We start from the raw sequence: 18,683 nt of genomic DNA, 5'->3' as shown, positions 1-18,683 counted from the left end.
TAACAAAATCAAATTGCCGCCTTCTATGTAAAGCGATGTTTTAGATTGTAAATATCTTATATTAAGCTGGAAATTGGAACTTTCAGTTGAATTAACCAAATGCTACTATGTGCATACTACTATGCGCTGCTTTAAATAATAATCCAAATTTTAACAGTAGGGATGATTTGAACACTTTGAAAATAAGCTATTTTTCATTTATAGGTTGGACCATTGGTCCCTTATTCATTATCGCCATCGTCATCAGTTGGAGGAGAGGAGCTCTCCAACAACAATTCAACATGGGACGGCTCCCGGGAAGCTCCCGGGACGGCTCCCACCACGGCTCCCGGGAAGCGCTGGTGGGCCCCGGGAAGCGCTGCGGGCTCGAGAAGCGCCGCGGGAAGTGCTGCGGGGAAACGCCACGGGGTGCGCCGCAGGCCCGAGAAGCGCTGCAGGATGCGCTGCGGGCCCAAAAAGCGCAGAAAAAAACATGGCTGATTTGAAAACTTTGAAAATAAACTATTTTTTGAACAAAATGCCGCCTTCTATGTAAAGCGTTGTTTTAGATTTTTGTTAAGCAGAATATCGATAGAGTATACCAAATGCTATTAAGCGTGTTTTAAGCAATAATAATCCAAATTTTAACAGTAGGGATGATTTGAACACTATGAAAATAAGCTATTTTTTCATTTATAGGTTGGAGCATTGGTCCCTTATTCATTATCGCCATCGAGTGGAGGAGAGGAGCTCTCCAACAACAATTCAATATGGGACGGTATCATTAACAATATTCCAGATAATATTGATGAGTTTTTAGTTGATTTTCTAAATGTAGATTATAGCGCAGTTGGGCAGGGGGACTTGAGCCAAGATACACTACAGCTTTTGGAGGATTTTACAAACGAATTAACTGGGAACCCTCCTCTATCCCCCACTGATTACCTACTTCCACTTCAAACAACTGAAGTGGAGCATTCACATACCCCAAATATTGTTGAACAACTTGGGGAGGGGATAATATGCAAGAGGGTGAGGGGGGTACAACTTTTTCCGATTTTCAATTGTCCAACACAATTTTAAATGAAATAGTTGTTTACACTGCGACTGTTGGGGACCCATTTAATTCACTAATGGGGGGAAATTCTGTGTTTGATCCCCTAGAAATTGTGCATGTCTATGTAGATAAAATTCGTGCACTACTGGAGAACCAAATTCAAATGTGGGGGGGTAGGGATTCAATTAAGGTTTCAGTTGTTTAAAAGGTATTTTATTTAAATAAGGGGAAAAGCGAAGTTTATCACCATTATGTACATTCCGATATGCGTTTGATTTATTCGAATTTAGAAAATTTTGAGGGTGTTTTCATGGATTCGGTAGGTCAAATTATAGCGCATCTTGAGAACTTTAACGAAAACGGTAGTGGGTCTTTAGTTTTATTTATTGAAAATTTAAGTGTTAATATCTTTAAATTTAACAAAGATTTTATTTTAAGAGGGGGCTGGGGGAGGGAGGGCAGTAGTTTTAAAATATAATCCAGATCTAGTAGGTTGTCGTGGTGTCCATTGGATCTGTTTTGAAACAGATCAAAAATGTTTCAAGTATGCTTTCCTCATATCAGCATTTCAGCCTCTAGCAGATGACGCTTCCAAGACGAATTTAGACAATTTGGCTGTACATAGGAAGGACGGGTCCGATTTTCCAATTGTAGATTTTTCTTGTTTAGAAGGTAAATACTCAATAACTCTACGATCCATTGATATTTTTGAAAGGGCTAATGCCCATTTAAATATCGGCGTTACTGTGGTTCTGTATGAAACTGAATTTGAAGATGGGGTTCGTTTAAAAAAGAAGGGGGTGGTCTTCCCTGTAAGGGGCCCGTCAATTGATTTGGTCAGACACTGGGTTTGGTTGTTATACACACCCCCATCTAGTGAACCGAATGCAATTGGCCATTTTAATCCTATTACAGACATCAGTAGAGTTCTGGGGGAGGGTAAGAATAGGGGGAAACGTTTCTACTGTCCAACATGCCTCTCTAGATTTTGGACTGAATTAAAGTTGCAAAATCATATGAGGCATTGTAGCCGGCATGGCTACCAGACAGTGGAAACGGTTTCAGGGGATAGGGCCATTCTACGCTTTAAAAATTTCCAAAACACCCTCCTCCAGTGCAACAAAATATCTTTGGACTGTGAAGGTAAGCTGGTAGAGGTGAACGATCTCCCATTTCCAAATCGAGTTAAAGAAAATCAAGCTATTGCAGTGTCTTATGTCCACGCGCAGAGAGATACTTCTAACACCACGCGGTTGTTAGGGATAGTAGAAACATTAAATGAGAACGATTGCATGCTCAAGGCACTGACTACTAATTTGCAAAGCTAATGGTGCTATTTTTTGTTTGAGAAATTCCCATTACCCAATGGTTTTGCCTGTAGAGAATCGTCTCGCGATTAAAGATAAATAATTATGTGGGGTTTGTAAGGGGAAGTTTTTAGAGGAGGATAAAGGGAATAAAGAGACAAGAGGTGGTGCTGGTGGGAGGGCGAAAGTCAGAGATCATAATCACTTGTGGCAGGAAATATCTTCTGGGGGTAGTAATCTTAGAGGGGTTGCGCATCAATCGTGTATTTTAAATGTTAGCCAACAGTTTTTTATCCCTGTTTTTATTCACAACTCAAATTATGACTTAAAATTTATTTTACCGGCACTGGCACGTATGCACAGGGAGGTAGGGGGAGTAGGTAGTCCATAGGTAAACATTTTATTTACCTATAAACATAGCCCCAAATCGGCTAAGAAGTGGTTGCTTCTCGAACTGAAATGGCAGGCAGTGGATAATGAGCATACGTGTCGGAATAAAATCAGGTTTTTCGATTCTTTTATTTTTTTTTCAAGGCATTGAGTCAATTGATTCAAGTGCAGAAAAGCGGCAATTTTGATAGCTTTCCCTTGCTTAAACAGCACTTTCCAGACAGTGAAATGTATGACCTGTTGACCTGCAAAGGTATATATCCATACGATTATTGCTGTTCTTGCACTTGCTTAAGCGAAGTGAAACTACCGCCAATTGAAGCTTTTTTACAATTCACTGACCAACAGTGAATGCACAGGCGAGGAGTATGAGTTTGCCGAGAAGGTGTGGTCTAAGGGGGATTGTAAAAATGGGTGGGATTATTGTAGACTGTACTTGGCCAGTGACGTTTTAACTCTGTTGGATATAGTCTGTAAGAACAAAGACCAAATCTATTCAGAGTTCGGGTTAGATATAGGCTATTATTTTTCCACACCCCATTTGGTGATGGATTTGATTTAAAAAATTAGTAGGGAGGAAATAGGCCTAATCACCGACGTAGATCAGCACCTTTTTGTAGAGCGTTCAATGAGGGGAGCGTATGTTTTTCATGGGGACCACGTCTTATCAACCGATCCGAGCGGACAAAACAGCGGTGCAAAGTCAAATGCAGTGTTCTTGGACATGAACTCATTGTACCCCTTGGCAATGACTCACTACTCTTTGCCATGTGGGAACTATCAATGGCTTGAGAATCCTTATGAGTTCCCCGAAACTACCACCGTCGAGGACAATGGGCCACAAGGATGGTTCTTTGAAATTGACGCTCACATTCCTCTGGTGCTTCACGACTCAGTCAAAGATTTTGTTTTTCCCTGTATCAATAGACCCGTGACCAGGGACTCGCTGAGCCCCTAAATCGATCAATGGTTTAGGATACAGAAAGACGCTTACCCGTCTCTAAACAAAACCTGATTGCCGATTTAGACCATACGGAGAATTTCGTTGTTCAACATGTGCTTTTGAATTGGGCTGGAAATAATGGCTCTAAAATCATTATAATACCTCAGGTCCTACAGTTTAATCAGCAACCATATTTGAAAATGTTTATCGATACTTTTGTCGGTAAACGCTCTAGGGAAAACTCAAAGGTGGAGAAGGAAATGTACAAATTCATCCTAAATTCAGCGTTTGGCAAAATGTCTGAAAGCGTACGTAACAGATCTTGCTGCGACGTTGTGACTGACCCTCTAGAGTGTGCACGAATTATTGCCGATCCCAATTTTACATCGTTCACGAGCATAGAGACTGGCATGGTTCTTCTACACAAGCGAAAGAGAAATGTGGTACTGAACAAGAATATAGCAGGCGGCAATTTGGTACTGGAAATTTCCAAAACGCTCAGGTTGTCGTTCTTTTGCAATGTGTGCAAGGTGCAATGGCCGCGGGAGGGGGAGGTTCAAGTTTACTATAGGGATACAGATTCTCTGCTGTTAAAGGTAAATGGGACCGAAGATTTATTGGGTGATCTAGAAAAGGGGGAACACATCAGCTCGCGGATGGATTTAACCAGCTGGAACCCATCTCTTTACCCCGAGTTGGTGAAACGTCAAACTCCCAACCAACTATTAATGTTAAAATCAGAGACGGGGAATGATTTGATATCCAGGGGGGTGTTCCCGGGCCCTAAAGTTTATTGCGTTAAAACTCAGTGGGGAAGAAAAGAAGGCGTGTAAAGGGGTGCCTACACACTTTGTAAAGAGCAATTTCAACATGAACGTGTACAGAGACTGTGTAGAAAATAGCCTAGTGCCGAGAGCACAAGTGCTTGCAATTCGCTCTCTACAGTATAGAAATTATACTGTGAGAGTGGAAAAAAATGCAATGTCATGTATATCCGGCAAAGTCAATGTGCTCGAGAATGGTGTAAGTGGCCCGCCTCATGGCCACTATCGTATTTCAGACCGAGTCGAATGCATAGACTATCGCAATCAACTTGGTCTGGATAAATTAACCTAACTTGAACTAACCAACTAACCTGCTCATAAATTAACTAACCACCCAACCCGTTCATAAATTAACTAATCTAACCTCAACTAACTAACCCAACCACTAACCTGTAGCAGCAGTGACGATAACTATTGTATTGTTTTTCCAACGTGGTTACCAGGGGGGACCCTTCCTGCGGCCGCCCGGGGGGGGGGGGGGTCCCGCCCGCAGCCGCCCAGGGGGGGTGGGGAGTCCCGCCCGTGGCCGGCCTTTGGCCCCGCAGCCCTGGGGGGGACCCCACCTTTAAATTCACTGTAATGTTCAACTGTGCTAGTTCATGTTCCAAGTGTTTTTTTTTCTGTTGTTGTTTTCAAGTGTTGTTTTCAAGTGCTCTTGTTGTATAGAAAAGTGTTTAAATACAATAATTGTTATACAAAAAAATGTTGATGGACAAAAAGTGTTTTTAAAGACAATAAGTGTTGCTCTTCATGGACAAAAAGTGTTTTTTATTTTTTGTTGTACATAAAGTGTCATTTTTATCGTTGTCAATTGTTCACGTTGATCAAATAGAGTTTTCATGTTGCCGAAATAAATGCTGCCATGAAATTTTGTCAACTGTTGCTACTACTACTTATTCATTGGACACGTATGATTTACAGTCAGTTATATTCCGACTGTTGTCAACAGCATGTATCAATTTAAAACACCCTTCAGATCGTTTCTGTGTGGTCCCTTAATGTCGGGGAAAAGAACACTTTTAGCTAAAATAATTCAAAATTGCGATAAAATGTTTTTGGAAAAACCGAAGAAATTCTACTATCGCTATAGTATTTGGCAGGGGTCCTATGATCAAATAAAAGCTATTGCCACAACCATACCAATGCAATTTATACGGGGACTTGATGTTTTCAATAGTATTGAATCGAACTCGTGGCTGATTATTGATGATTTGGCTGAATCCATTGAACAGTTCTCACAGGAAATGCTACAACTGTTCACCGTACGCACCCACCATGAACACATTTCCATAACCGTGGTTTTACATAATCTGATTCATCAGAGCAAATATATGTAAACCCTTGCTTATAATTTTTCCATATTTTTTATCTATCGAGTCGCTTGTTATTATAGCTCACTATTAAATTTAAATATACAAACAGACCCATGCACCTCCAAATATCTTTTGTAAGCGTTCACTCAGGAAATAATAAAGACATATGGTTACATTTTGCTGGATCTTAATCAGATCACGCCCGAGGATCTACGTGTCTTCACCGACATTTTCAACAATAAAATTACAGTATATCATCCGGTGAACAGTAGAAAAGGCTATTAGTTGGCATTATGACACTGAAGAAACTACACGACCAACGTTTTATTTTCCGTTTTAAGCACTTCAAAACCCTTGCTTAGGAAGGCCATACTCAAACATGGTGTTGACAATGATTTCATTAATCTAATATCTGAACTTTGTTTAAATTTAACTGCGGGCAATTTTCAACTACCAGATGGTGCTAGACAACAGACACAGAAACATCGTTCCAATGTACGCGCCTTGGCTGGTAAAAAAGAGGTAAAAAATTTTAAAATAACACGGCTCCTTCAAGCGGGCGGTAGCTTTTTCACACTTTTACTGCCAATAATTGCAGGACTTGTAAACAGTTTTCTCTAGATGGAAAACCCTATAAATTGACACCATTTGAACTTGTCCTCTCACCCGTGAAGCATTTTGAAGACAATCTAAACAAATTCATTAACGATGAGAATATTGCCGATGACAAAAAACTGATTTTACTTCAAGATGCATTGTGACGTGTGGACAAACATAAACCTTATCGTGAGAGACCCACCGCCGCCACCACTGATCCCTCTAAACAGGAAACATCTCCTCAAAATTCTGCACAATCAAAGGAGAAGGAATTGAATTCAAGTGTATCGAAAATTGGAAACCTATTGCCACTCACCTATCATGAAGAGAGTAAAAGAGTATTATCATATCTCATGTTGGAAACTGCTGATGAACATCAAGTTCAAGTCGATAGCACAGGGAAACGAATTATAATTCAGGGAAAAAGTTATAATCTAGTTGATTTAATTTGTCATATGGTGACGAATCGTAAAGGACTATTATCCTTTGACAATAATCTATACACCTTTCTAAGTGTATCAAACTTCCCCAAAAGTCTTATTGGCAATAAACAAATTCTAAAGAAACTAAGAGAATATAGTCCTCCTCCAACACCAACACCAACACCTCCATTTAAAAAAGAAGAAGAAGATTCAATATTTGAAAATACTAGCAGCAGTAGCAATGATTTTACAACACCTGTGGCTGCTAGTCAAAAGCGAAGACGAATTGATTCACCCTCCAGTGTGCAAAAGGGGAGTGGAAATTACACTACGTGTTTGCGTTCAAAATGAATGAAGTTCTGAAAGGTTTTTATGAAAATATTGGTGAGGCGGGAAGTTTAAGTTCCCCAAAAACGCTTTCCAAAGCTGTCTCCGGCACTAAATTGAAAAAAGCAAAAGAGTATCTTGAAAATGAATAGAGTTACACACTACATCGGAATCACAGGCTTCGTAGCAAACAATATTGACATACTAAACCGTTTTTCCCTCTGCATATAATGCAAACGGATCTTTTAACTTTAGACACAGTTCAACGGCGTCACAATGCACCCTAGAAATATATTCTGGTGGGAATCAGTGTCTTTATTTGCTATGCACATTCTAGGCCATTACGATCGAAGAGAGGTTTTGAAGTTGCACGGGCCATGTAATGTTTTCTCGAACACGATTCATATAGGAAAACTCAACCTGATTGCGGCAGTGAATTTGTTAATCCCCATGTGCAAAGGGTTCTATTCAACTATCAGTAAAGTACTATATCATAGTCACAGTCCGATAAAGGCTGCATTAGCTGAACGATTAATAAGAACGATTCGTCTATTAATTTCAAGGTATTGTACTCTGAAAAACACACCGGCTTTTATACATGATTTAGATAAAATCATGCCATCGACCTCATCGATCTCTGTCCAACTCAAGCCCTCTGGATGTTCACTACAATGAAAATACATTTGATGTTTTTCTAAAGCAATATTCCAATGGTGAAAAAGAGGAAAAAAATGTTAAGAAGAAATTCAATGTTGGTGATACTGTTCGAATTAATAGAACCACCAATATTTTTGAAAAGGGGATTTATTTATGAAGCACTGACCTTTTCAAAGTGTCCAAAATCCTGGACACCGAGCCCACGACCTATCGACTGCGAGACACCAAAGATGACGAGATTCTCGGTGGTTTTTATGAATATGAACTGCAAAAAGTTAGAAACACTAGTGAAATTTATCAAATTGAAAAGATATTAAAGAGTTGTACTCATAAGGGCAAGAGACAGTTGCTTGTTCGCTGGCTAGGATACAACTCAGATTTTGATTCTTGGGTCAGTGCTGAAGACATTAACAATGCCCAATGATTTCTATGTGACTTTCATGTCCAATATTTCCGATCCTCTATACAATGACTTGAATAGAACAAGTGATTTTTGGACGAAATTCTCCCCCACCATCAAATACGATGACGGAAAGTATGAAGTGGCTTTTGTTGACTGTATTCTCAAAAATACCTACGACATCCTGAGAAAGGATCGCAAATATGAAATAAAAATTAGACCCTATGACTGGCCACCACCACCAACCTCAAGTGATCAAGAACAAATTCAAAAAATCAATTGGATGGATTATCCTTATATTGAATTACCCTACGAGGAACTCACCTGTATGAATGATTTATGTCGTTCTATTAATAAAAGAATCTCCGCTCGTAAAAAAGGAGCTTTTCATTTCAACTATTCAAAGGAGGAGGGTAAGATCTACATTAGTTCACCTATTGCCAGCGAAAAGGTTATTCTCAATGATAGCCTAAAGGATGTTCTTGGCTTTAAGCTCAATATAATCAATGGTAAAAGTGCCGGAAACACTAATTTCATTTTTGCTGACTACCCGCCTGCCTTCTCCACAGAAACTTGTATATTTCTCTACGCTTCATTTGTGGAAACATCTCGGGTTGGTAATTCAAATGTTCCCCTCCTACGAGTTCTTGAACGAAAAACCAATCAAGAGCATATTCACCACTACAATATAAAGCATCTTCAGTAAATTCCCGTAAACACTTCCTATTTGGAACTTTGTCATTTAACACTAAGAACCGAATTGGGCGATCCCATAGCAATTTCAAAAGGTTTGGCTGTGATTACATGTCATTTTCGTCCCATCGTTCAACAACAAGATGTCTAATAGAAAAGTGGTATTCACTTGTCCTGATATTGACTGCTATGTTAATACTCTTGGACCAAGACAACTGGGCAATGGAATGGACTATTACAAGGGTCGTACTACAATGTCTGGCTATGGTCTTGGCAGTTGGTTTGCTAAGCTGTTTCGCTCTTCACGTACCACTGGCTAGAAAATATCTTGTACCGGCTGCGACAGATTTTGCATCCTCTACACTATACGATTGGGGCTCTGGCAAGGATTTTAAAAAAGTGCTTCGGAAAATCTTAGGTCACGTGCGCGAACCCTTGGCGAGAAATTAAAACGAAATGGCAAAGGTTTAAAAAGGTCAAGAAACAATGCATCACTCATCAGTCTCTACTCAGGGCGGAAACGAAAGACATCATCCCTTTTGTCAAAGAAAAGAAGGAAAAAGCCGACACGTAGTGTAAAGAGAAGCCCCAGGAAGAGAATTGTTAGATCGAAACTAGATTTCTTCTCTTAAGATGTCCTACCTGCCGCATAAGGATTCTCAACCTTCTATCACCGCCTCATTGAATCTATTCAATGCTGAAAATGTTGATGTGAGTGTCAAGCATGGATACTATGAACAATTTTATTCTCAGCAACATGTCTCTGATAATATACAGTTTCAAATTTATTCCAATGAAGACTACTTCATGGACATGTCTTCAACATTTATAGATTTACAAATGAAAGTCCGGAAATCCGATAATAAAATGCCAATTCGAGCCGATGGGATATCCTATGAAAATTGTATACTAAATAATTTATTTCTTCAAGTCAGTGTCTACATAAATGGCACGCTGGTGAGCACAAGCAACAATCTCTCAAATTATGCAAGCTATATGCAATTCATGCTGATGACACCCAAGTCATACAAGGAATTGAGAGGCATCTCCAATGGTTATGAATACATTACTAATACTGATAGTACAGATGCACTTAAAAATGCTACAACTAGTGAATTACATCTAGTTGGAAAAATATATCATGAAATATTTAATATACCCCAATGGCTGCCGCCCAATGTTAAAAAAGATATAAAACTGACGCTTGCACCCACCAATTTCATATTGAGAAAAGAACTTGCTGCCAATCCTGATGTAAGTCTCTCCCTCACCTCGGCAATACTTCATGTACGCAAACAACAGGTCATGAGTTCTGTTGCTTTGGCAGTGGAAAAACTGAGAGCCAATGGAAATAATATTAAACTACTTGATCCTCATACAATCACCAATCAACGTCATATTGCCATGGGCTTACGCACCTTCACCGATTCATCCTTTATCAATGGTGAAATTCCGTCAAAACTTGCTTTTACATTTGTAAAAAGCGCCAGTTTAATAGGATCGTGGACTGAATGCCCACATAAATTCGAGATGTTTGGACTTTCATCTCTTGTGTGCAAAGTAAACGGTATCCCACTCTACAATCTATCCTTTGATAAATCCTATAGAATATTGTATGAGTTGACCATGCAAACCCTAGATCATGATTCACAACTATTTGAAAATGGTATAACCGAAGAAATGTTTGCTAAAACACATGGTATCATTGTATTGGATTTGTCTGGCACACAGGATATGAGTATAGTACGTACGGGGAGTATGCGTTTAGAGTGTGCATTTGCCGACCCATTGACTGAGAGTATTGCACTAATCTCACTAAATCAATATGAAACCTATTGGAAAATCACTCCCGAAGGCAGTTTACTACTAGACTTGGCGCCATGAACACCAGTCAAATAATCAATGTATTTAATATGGACCCCCACATGTCCAAATACAAATCCTATTGTCTACCCTCGGACTTTCTTGGAAAAATTCAAAGTGTCAACAATACCTTGATTATTGTTAATAGCAGTCCGTCGACTGTGCTGACGGGTCATTGGGTGTGCATCTTTCAAACAATGAAGACGATTGAATTTTTTGATCCTCTTGGTCTACCCTATACATTTTACACTCACCACATCAGCAACTATATTGAGAGCAGTGGGAAAACTATTATTCAAAATCGGAAGAGGGTGCAGGATCTAACGACTAAAAGCTGTGGCTTCCATGCACTACAATATTTTGTGTTCCGATGTCGCGGCTATACTTACAAGCAGTTTCTCCACATTTATTTTGACAATCCACGTCTGAACGACTTTCTAGTGGAAAATATCCTCTCAGACCTGTACAGTATTGATTTCAGTTCCCTAAGAGTAAAGTGCTTAAAAAATGTTTGTGAATTTGTTTATTAATAAAATGTATATATACAACAATGTCTTTAAATCTTCACTCTTAGATTTCTTCATCGGTGTATATGCAAATGTCGTGAACCACTAATGCTGGTAAATCATTTGGATTCACTGTATATTGATCTTGATTGACTGCAAAGTCAGGGTCACATTTTCTACAGTACAATGTAACTTCACTCTTGTCATATCTCTTTGTATAGTCAATGATACTATCTGCATTCATATTATGAAATTCACGAGTTTCAATCTGTCTATTTGAAGCAATATCACATACAGTGTTTTCAAGTGGTGAATCACATTCGGTAACTGCCATATAAAAATCCCTTGGTTTATAGTCATAGTGGGTAGTGTCGTCACAACGATGACGTAGAAACCAAATTGTCTTGTTACCCCAACAGTTGAATCGTAGACCAGATTCCTCTTCCCAGAATAATTTAAATCCACGACGATACCAATCTTGTAGAAATAAACTAAAATCATGTTTAGGATTCTTTCCAATCATAGCAGGGTAAGTATTATCACATTGATCACATTTATCATAGTGACAAATGGAGGACAAGTGTCCTCTAGAGTGAGTGTCACAAATATATTTAAGACGTGAATTATATACTTTAAGTCGTATTACAGATCACCTAAGTAATTTGAAATGATTACATAATTGACGATTTTCAGTACAGTTAGGAATAATTGTGGAATTCTCACATTGAGTCCAACTGCCAAGAGTGTACATGCACAATGGACATGTATAGAACATTTTTTGGTTTCCGATGTCAACTCTCTCACAGCTAGAACGAAACTGATCGTCCTTGCTCCATAAATTCAATGGGGGGGAAGGGGAGAGGAGTAACTCTGTGACGTTACCTCTTTCGAATGGTGGAGCCATCTACATTGAATCCATTGGCAATGTTTTCAAAAGTATATCCACAATATGATTCTGCTTTGTTCCAATTAATATATCAATAAATTGACTATAAGCACTTGAGTCACATTTTAAAAGTTTCATACAATAGTCCAATGGGGGATAATCACTCCTCAGAATATTGTCAAGTGTTCCCTGACGAGAGAATATCCTGCGTTGAAGAGATAACTCGAGAAAATCATCATCCAAAATCAAATGTTTTTCCATAAACACTAGATTTGATCTAATTCTCTCTTTCTCAAATTTATTCATTTTTCAATCTTTTCACTCTGACTGCTGACTCTCGACTGACCCTGATTCGTTAGCCACATAACCAGAAAAGAAATAGAACATTTTTGATTTCGAAACAATTTTATTGAATAATTACAGTAACATCAATAATACAGAGCATGTACAATTAGCGATACTGTTTATTGTCTTCAATATGTTTCACTAATGCACTTAAAGCACATTGAAGTCTATTCACATGTGCTATATCAACTTTTGCGGCGAAACATAATTGATCCTCCATATTAAATTTGCTCAAGGATATCACATATCTTGCATATACTTCATCCCATTCCAGGCAAACTCGTGATCCTCTCGTGATTTCCACCGCAATGTTAGGTGCTCTTGTATTATTACCATCAACGCCACTATCAACTTCTAATAGGGTAAACATTCCACTCATCGACATCACAAATATATATCCAAATGAGTAAAGTCAAAACTGTTCTCACTCCTTTGAATTCTATTCACAGACTAATAAAAACTATAGCAAAAATCCTTTCCTTATATTCCCTCCGCCGCTAATATGTAAGCAAGCCCTCTGATTGGCTGAGAAGGAAACAGGTGATCTAACTGTTTTCTATTTCTGGAAACTCATAACATTCGCTGAGAGCGTGCACTTGGCCAACAACAACAACAACAACAAATACTGTTTCTTATTTCTGGATCAAAACATTCTCCCCTAGCGGGCAATTGGCCAAAACAACAACAATAAATCGACCTTGGGGAAAGAGGTCATTGAACCCATTAACCACGTGTTCTCCCTAATGACTCTATGCCCAAATATGGTGTACTCGTGGGACCTTTAGGGTCATCTCTACTATTATTCCGTATATGAAAGGGGCTGTCCCATCCTCGACGCCTCGCTCTTTATGCTAAATTTAGACTATTTCTCACAACTGTATTTTTTAAAACAATAAAAAAATTTAGCGTAAAAAGCGTGGGGTTGAGGAGGGGACAGCCCCTTTCTTATACGGAATAATTTCTGTTAGTTTTAAGTTTAATGTCACTCCTTACTTTCAGTTAAAGAAACTTGTTTTTTATTTAAATAACAAATAAAGACGCGTCCGTAATCTTTCTTCTGACAAAAATTACAAAATTCCACATTTTTGCAGATAGGAACTTGAAACCTCTACAGTAGGGTTCTCTGATTTGCTGAACCTGATAGTGTGATTTTCATTAAGACTCTATGACTTTTAGGGGTTGTTTCCCTATTTTGTCAAAAATAAGGTAAATTTTCTCAGGGTAAGCCTAACTTTTGATGGGTAAGATCAAACTTGATGAAATTTATATATTTGAAATAAGCATAAAAATCTGATTATTTTGATGTAGCTATTGTTATCAAAATTCCGTTTTTTAGAGTTTCGGTTACTATTGTCTTCGGTAAGTAAGTTACTCCTTACTTACAGTTCGTTACCATGAGCTGTTTGACTTTTTGTTATAAATGCAAGACTGGCAAACAAGGTAAATGTATCATACTAGGGAATATTGGAGTAATGGTACTGTTATTACACGGGTTGCTTTGAATACCCTCCCCCCCCCCTGAATGACCTTGTCTCAGACAGTAAGCTCTGTTAAAAATATAGGTTTATTCCACTTTCTACGGTTAGAATGGGAAAAATGTTGAAATGGCTAGCATAAGTTTTGCGGGTAAAGGATGACAGATTGCTGAAGATTGTCTTTTTCGGCCAGGGCCAAAAGGCCAACCATCCAGGGCCAAACAAAAACAGGTCGTCCTCAAGTGGGCCGTTTTCGGTCCGCCAGGGACAAATGCCCAGGTCAAATTTCTCATGTGTTTTCCTATTTCTTGATTTCGTCACCGTTGATTCAATTTACGGGTACACGGATTGAAACAAAAGTGATTCATGGCAAAATGCCAAAGGAATTTATAACTTTGGCTATATATTTGCACGATATGGGGCTTGGGGCTGAAATATAGTGGAACTTCAGTCAAAATGTGTTAACCACAATTGTTTGCATATCGTAAGGTAAGAATTGCTTTCATAATATTTATTTTCTATCAACAGCCTCAGTTCTAGGATTATACCCATATGCATGCTTGCATGGCCAGAAAATATAAACCTACTTACTTAAAGTCTTGACAATTTAAATGTAGTCAGTTAAAACGATACATAGCAACAGAATTGCAAAAGCTCAGACAAATTCTTTTGCATAAAAAAAGTTGCTTTAAGGATTAAAGCATGAAATAAAAGAATACATTTTTGAAAAACCAGGTTAAACGAGTTTCAATGGAAGAGCCTTTCTTCTCTTTGTTCGGACTTACAATAGGGCCTATACTAGTCTGATCCAAGTTCTTGTGAAGCAAACATTAGGTAGGGGGCATTCCGTTTATTTAGTAAGTGGCATTTACATCAATTTTTAGGTTAAGATGTAACAGAGGAGAAATAATGTAGGAAAAAAATAAATAAAACCTTCTCCATTAAATTTTCTAAAAAACAGTCAAGAAGTTTGCTCTGTTTAATCTGAGAAAAGCCGAAGCGAAGTCAGGGTAATCATAATGAAATATACCAAAATATGATGAAAATATAAGACTTTAGTAACAAAATTATGGAAGCTACAAAAAGGAAATTATCGGAAGCAGGCCGCCCAGAACGCATTATATTAAATACTTAACCTAACTAAACCACCTCTATACATTTAATTAAATATTTAATATTTAATTAAAAATAAATCATATTTAATAATATTTAATATTTATAATAATATTTAATAATATATAATAATATGTAATAGTATTTAATAATAATATATTTAATAATATATAAATAATATTTGATATTTAATTAAATATTTAATTAAAAAATACCTGCATCTTGGTTTTTCTCACTAATTCTAAGCTAATTGATTGCAGACAGACAATCCGGTTTTTCTCAGATCAAACGGAGCAAACTTCTTGAGTGTGTTCTGGATAATGCACAGGCACCGTATTTTCTTTACAAATATAATTGTTAAAGCTGTTAAAGCCCTTTTTATTATCAACCGTCTATGTTTGGTGAATTTACCATATATTACATTAAAGTACTAGCAAAATTTTAGTACCAAGAGCAAAGGATTAGGGGAAGATAGTGAACGACCCCCCTCCCTACGGAACCAAAAATATAAAGTCATAAAAATTAAACATTTGTGGTAGAAAGTATAAACGGCTACTCAGCCTTGTATGTCTACAGTGAGATGCTTGTGTTTTTTTTTATTATTTATTGGTTTTGTGGTATTGTTACAGTTTTCAACATAGTTTAGCTAGGATGATAGTGAATATATCAATCGATGCCCCTTTTTAGCTTCTTTCGTAATTCAATAATCAATTTTGGAGGAAATTATTATTATTTATTAGGCTATTTATTGGTTTTGTGGTATTTTTGCAGTTTTCAACATAGTTTAGCTAGGATGATAGTGAATATATCAATCGATGCCCCTTTTTAGCCTCTTTCGTAATTAAATAATCAATTTTGGGAGAAATTACATTTTGTGCCCTTATTGGGGTCCCAAAAGGTTAAACAGTCTATAATCGCCAAAACTTAAAAAAAAAAACGTTTCTAAAATAAAAACTCCTTTGTGAGAAAAATAGCTATTTGTAGGTGATCCAGGAATGGTATTTTTTTTCTCCTTTGTCTCATTAATACATGTTATTTTGAAATCAAATTAGTAGTAATTTTAAAATAGAGTCTGACACCCCTCAAAAATGATTGTACAGCAAAATAGACGTTATTTTGAGCGGTTTTTGGCATTTTTTTGAAGATTTCTGTGAATTTGTTTTCAAAATAACATTTTGCTATTAAGATTAATGAAAACAATTATTATCATTCCTGAGCCACCTACAAATGTTTTTTTTTTTTTTTTTTTACACCAGCCAGTTTCTTTTTTTAAAAACACTTAAATACTAGTTACTATGGTCTGCTTTTAACGCTTTAAGGTTTTTAACGCTTTAATTTCCCCCAGAAGCGATTATTGAAAAACATAAAAAAAGGCATTAGGTGATGTTTGCCGGTTTTGAACAGTACCAGAACTTATAAGCTACTAGGCAAATGTAAAAGTAAAAAGGTAAAGGGTACGGCACTAGACCCTTAAAGTTCAAACTCGCATTGCTGATTAGGAAGTGCATTGGTGGGCTAGAGGCTAGCCATCCTGTGCTTTTGTACATCCTTCCTACTTATCTTCCCCAGATTTCTCCAACAAAGTCAAAGTATAGGGCTAACAAAGTCTTTCTCATCGTAAAGATTGTAAACTATTAGAAGGTATCATTAAAAGAGTACCAATTTTTCGTGGAGTTTGTTAGAACACCCCATTTTGCCTTGTACCTGGGAATCAACTTGAACTTTTTTGGAATTGTTTGAAGGGAGAAGGTAAGGGAATTTTGTCCCTTACCCTCTGTCTTCACAAAACTGTCTTCCAACTGTCTTCACGAAAGGGTATTCCCAGTGTTCTAAGGCTGCCTTATGGCTATCTATGGTAGTTTGTCTTATGAATTTTCTTGACTTATCTCCATTTGAACGTTTATCCGTTTGGCTCTTCTATTCTATGAATGTATTTCGGCAGACTATTGGCTACTTGACTAAATGTTTACCTATTGGAAATTGTTGTTGGCAACAACAGTTTTACAACTAAAGAAAGAATTTCCAATTTAGAATGGAATATAATATAACATCATCTTTATACAATCCTAAAAAGGTCTTATACCAAATTTTCCTCTCAATCAATCGGACTATCTGTCTTGGCTTTTTCTACAATTCACCATGTCTTGATGATTACTGCAAAATACTTGATTTTCAATTCAATTCCATATGGAATGGTCTTTCTTTTTCACTTTTTTTGGATTAGACAAATAATGTCCTAGTCATAAGCTCTCTAAATAGAAGTATGATAAAGGAAATAAATCTTCCAAAAGCTTGTAAATACAAAAATAAGGAACTGATGAGAAATCTGAAAAGGTAAGACCAATAAAAAGTCGTGCTGGAATATTTTGCTTTCCATAAAAAAAAAAAAAAAATCATGAAATTCTCGTTTCTCCCTAAAAAGTGGAGAGAAGAGACGTATTTCCCCCTATACCAGAGCCCCTAAATCTACTGCGAATGGAAATTGGTCTGAAAAATTCTGTCCCTCAAAACTGACCATCCTTTTGAAGGATAAAAATGATGTTGCCTCAATTATCTGCTACTGGAAGAAGTATATAATGGCTACAAAAATTTCAATTTATTAATCTTAATGGTACCCCAAGGAAGCTATTAGCAAACGTAAATCTAGACAATTTCATAAAAGAAAAGAAACTTCCTACTAAAAAATATAATCTTAACAAAGTACACATCGTTAATTTCTGGATGTCTAAGAACTCTCCCAGAGTATTTTCCATCTCCTAAGTACAAAAATACGCAAATTTATATTTTTATCTCAGGATCGCGTGATTGTTTTTTTTTATTCTTACTAGGTGTTAGTTGCATCAAACCACTGGTTTCAGATTTTCTGAAGGAGTTTCATTCGAACGAAAATAGTAAGTTCTAGTGCCATGAGTAAGAGTCAGAAATAATTGTAGGGCAGACCCATCCGTGTTCTTTTTCACCCCAAGACCTAGGAAGCAAAAATGACGGCGCGTCAAAAGGTTAAGGTAGCTTGATTTTAGTTAAAATTTCCATTGCAGAGGATTTACCCAGCAAAAAGAATATTTACAGGTGCATAACAACCAACAGAAATATTGTAGAACATTTTGGTTTTCAGGTATGAATTGACCGAAGATGGATCCAGGGGGCAAACAATGTCTTCATTTTACGTCCTTGGTATTTTAGAGTGTATACCCTCAGAGCCGTTCCAAGGGTTGGTGGGAAAAATTATACATGAAAACACCAGCATAAAAATCACGGAGAGCAGCCGCAAAAATGTGCAAAAGATGCATGTGTAAAGCTGTAGATGCATGTAGATGCATGTGTAAGGCTGTTCGGATATTAAAGAGCTACTACCGGATTTTTAGGAGGATATCGACATTCAAGAAAAAGACGCTAACAGTGGTCTGAAGCCAGATGACAGGGAAACTGCTGATAGAGCAATGCGAGCTACAATCCAAGGTAAGTTAAATTGATTTGTTCTTAAAGTATACTGTATCTCAGCTTTGGGCCGTTTTATTCCGCTAGTTAGTGTTAAAATCAATCTTTTAATATTTGATCCCGACTTCATTTATTGGTCAAAAGAAAA

The 18,683-nt window shown here is 37.4% G+C and overlaps 2 protein-coding genes across 2 annotated transcripts in view; one reads left to right on the top strand and one right to left on the bottom strand.

Moving 5' to 3' along the window:
• Dhc1 (dynein axonemal heavy chain 1) overlaps positions 1-18,683 on the bottom strand; it is a 432,221-nt gene that overhangs the window by 194,334 nt on the left and 219,204 nt on the right. The gene's annotated exons all lie outside the window — the stretch shown is intronic.
• LOC148945468 (uncharacterized) overlaps positions 14,801-18,683 on the top strand; it is a 37,950-nt gene continuing 34,067 nt past the window's right edge. The window contains exons 1-2 of the mRNA XM_089098585.1: positions 14,801-14,841; positions 18,213-18,556. The gene's annotated coding sequence lies outside the window, so the exon portion shown is untranslated. The remainder of the gene's footprint in view (positions 14,842-18,212; positions 18,557-18,683) is intronic.

Source organism: Artemia sp. Qi Xiang Cuo, chromosome 13 (assembly GCF_049724085.1).
Source record: "Artemia sp. Qi Xiang Cuo chromosome 13, ASM4972408v1, whole genome shotgun sequence".
NCBI classification, from domain to species: domain Eukaryota; kingdom Metazoa; phylum Arthropoda; class Branchiopoda; order Anostraca; family Artemiidae; genus Artemia; species Artemia sp. Qi Xiang Cuo.
Note: the sequence above shows the minus strand (reverse complement) of the source record. Positions and strands in the feature narration are given on the sequence as shown.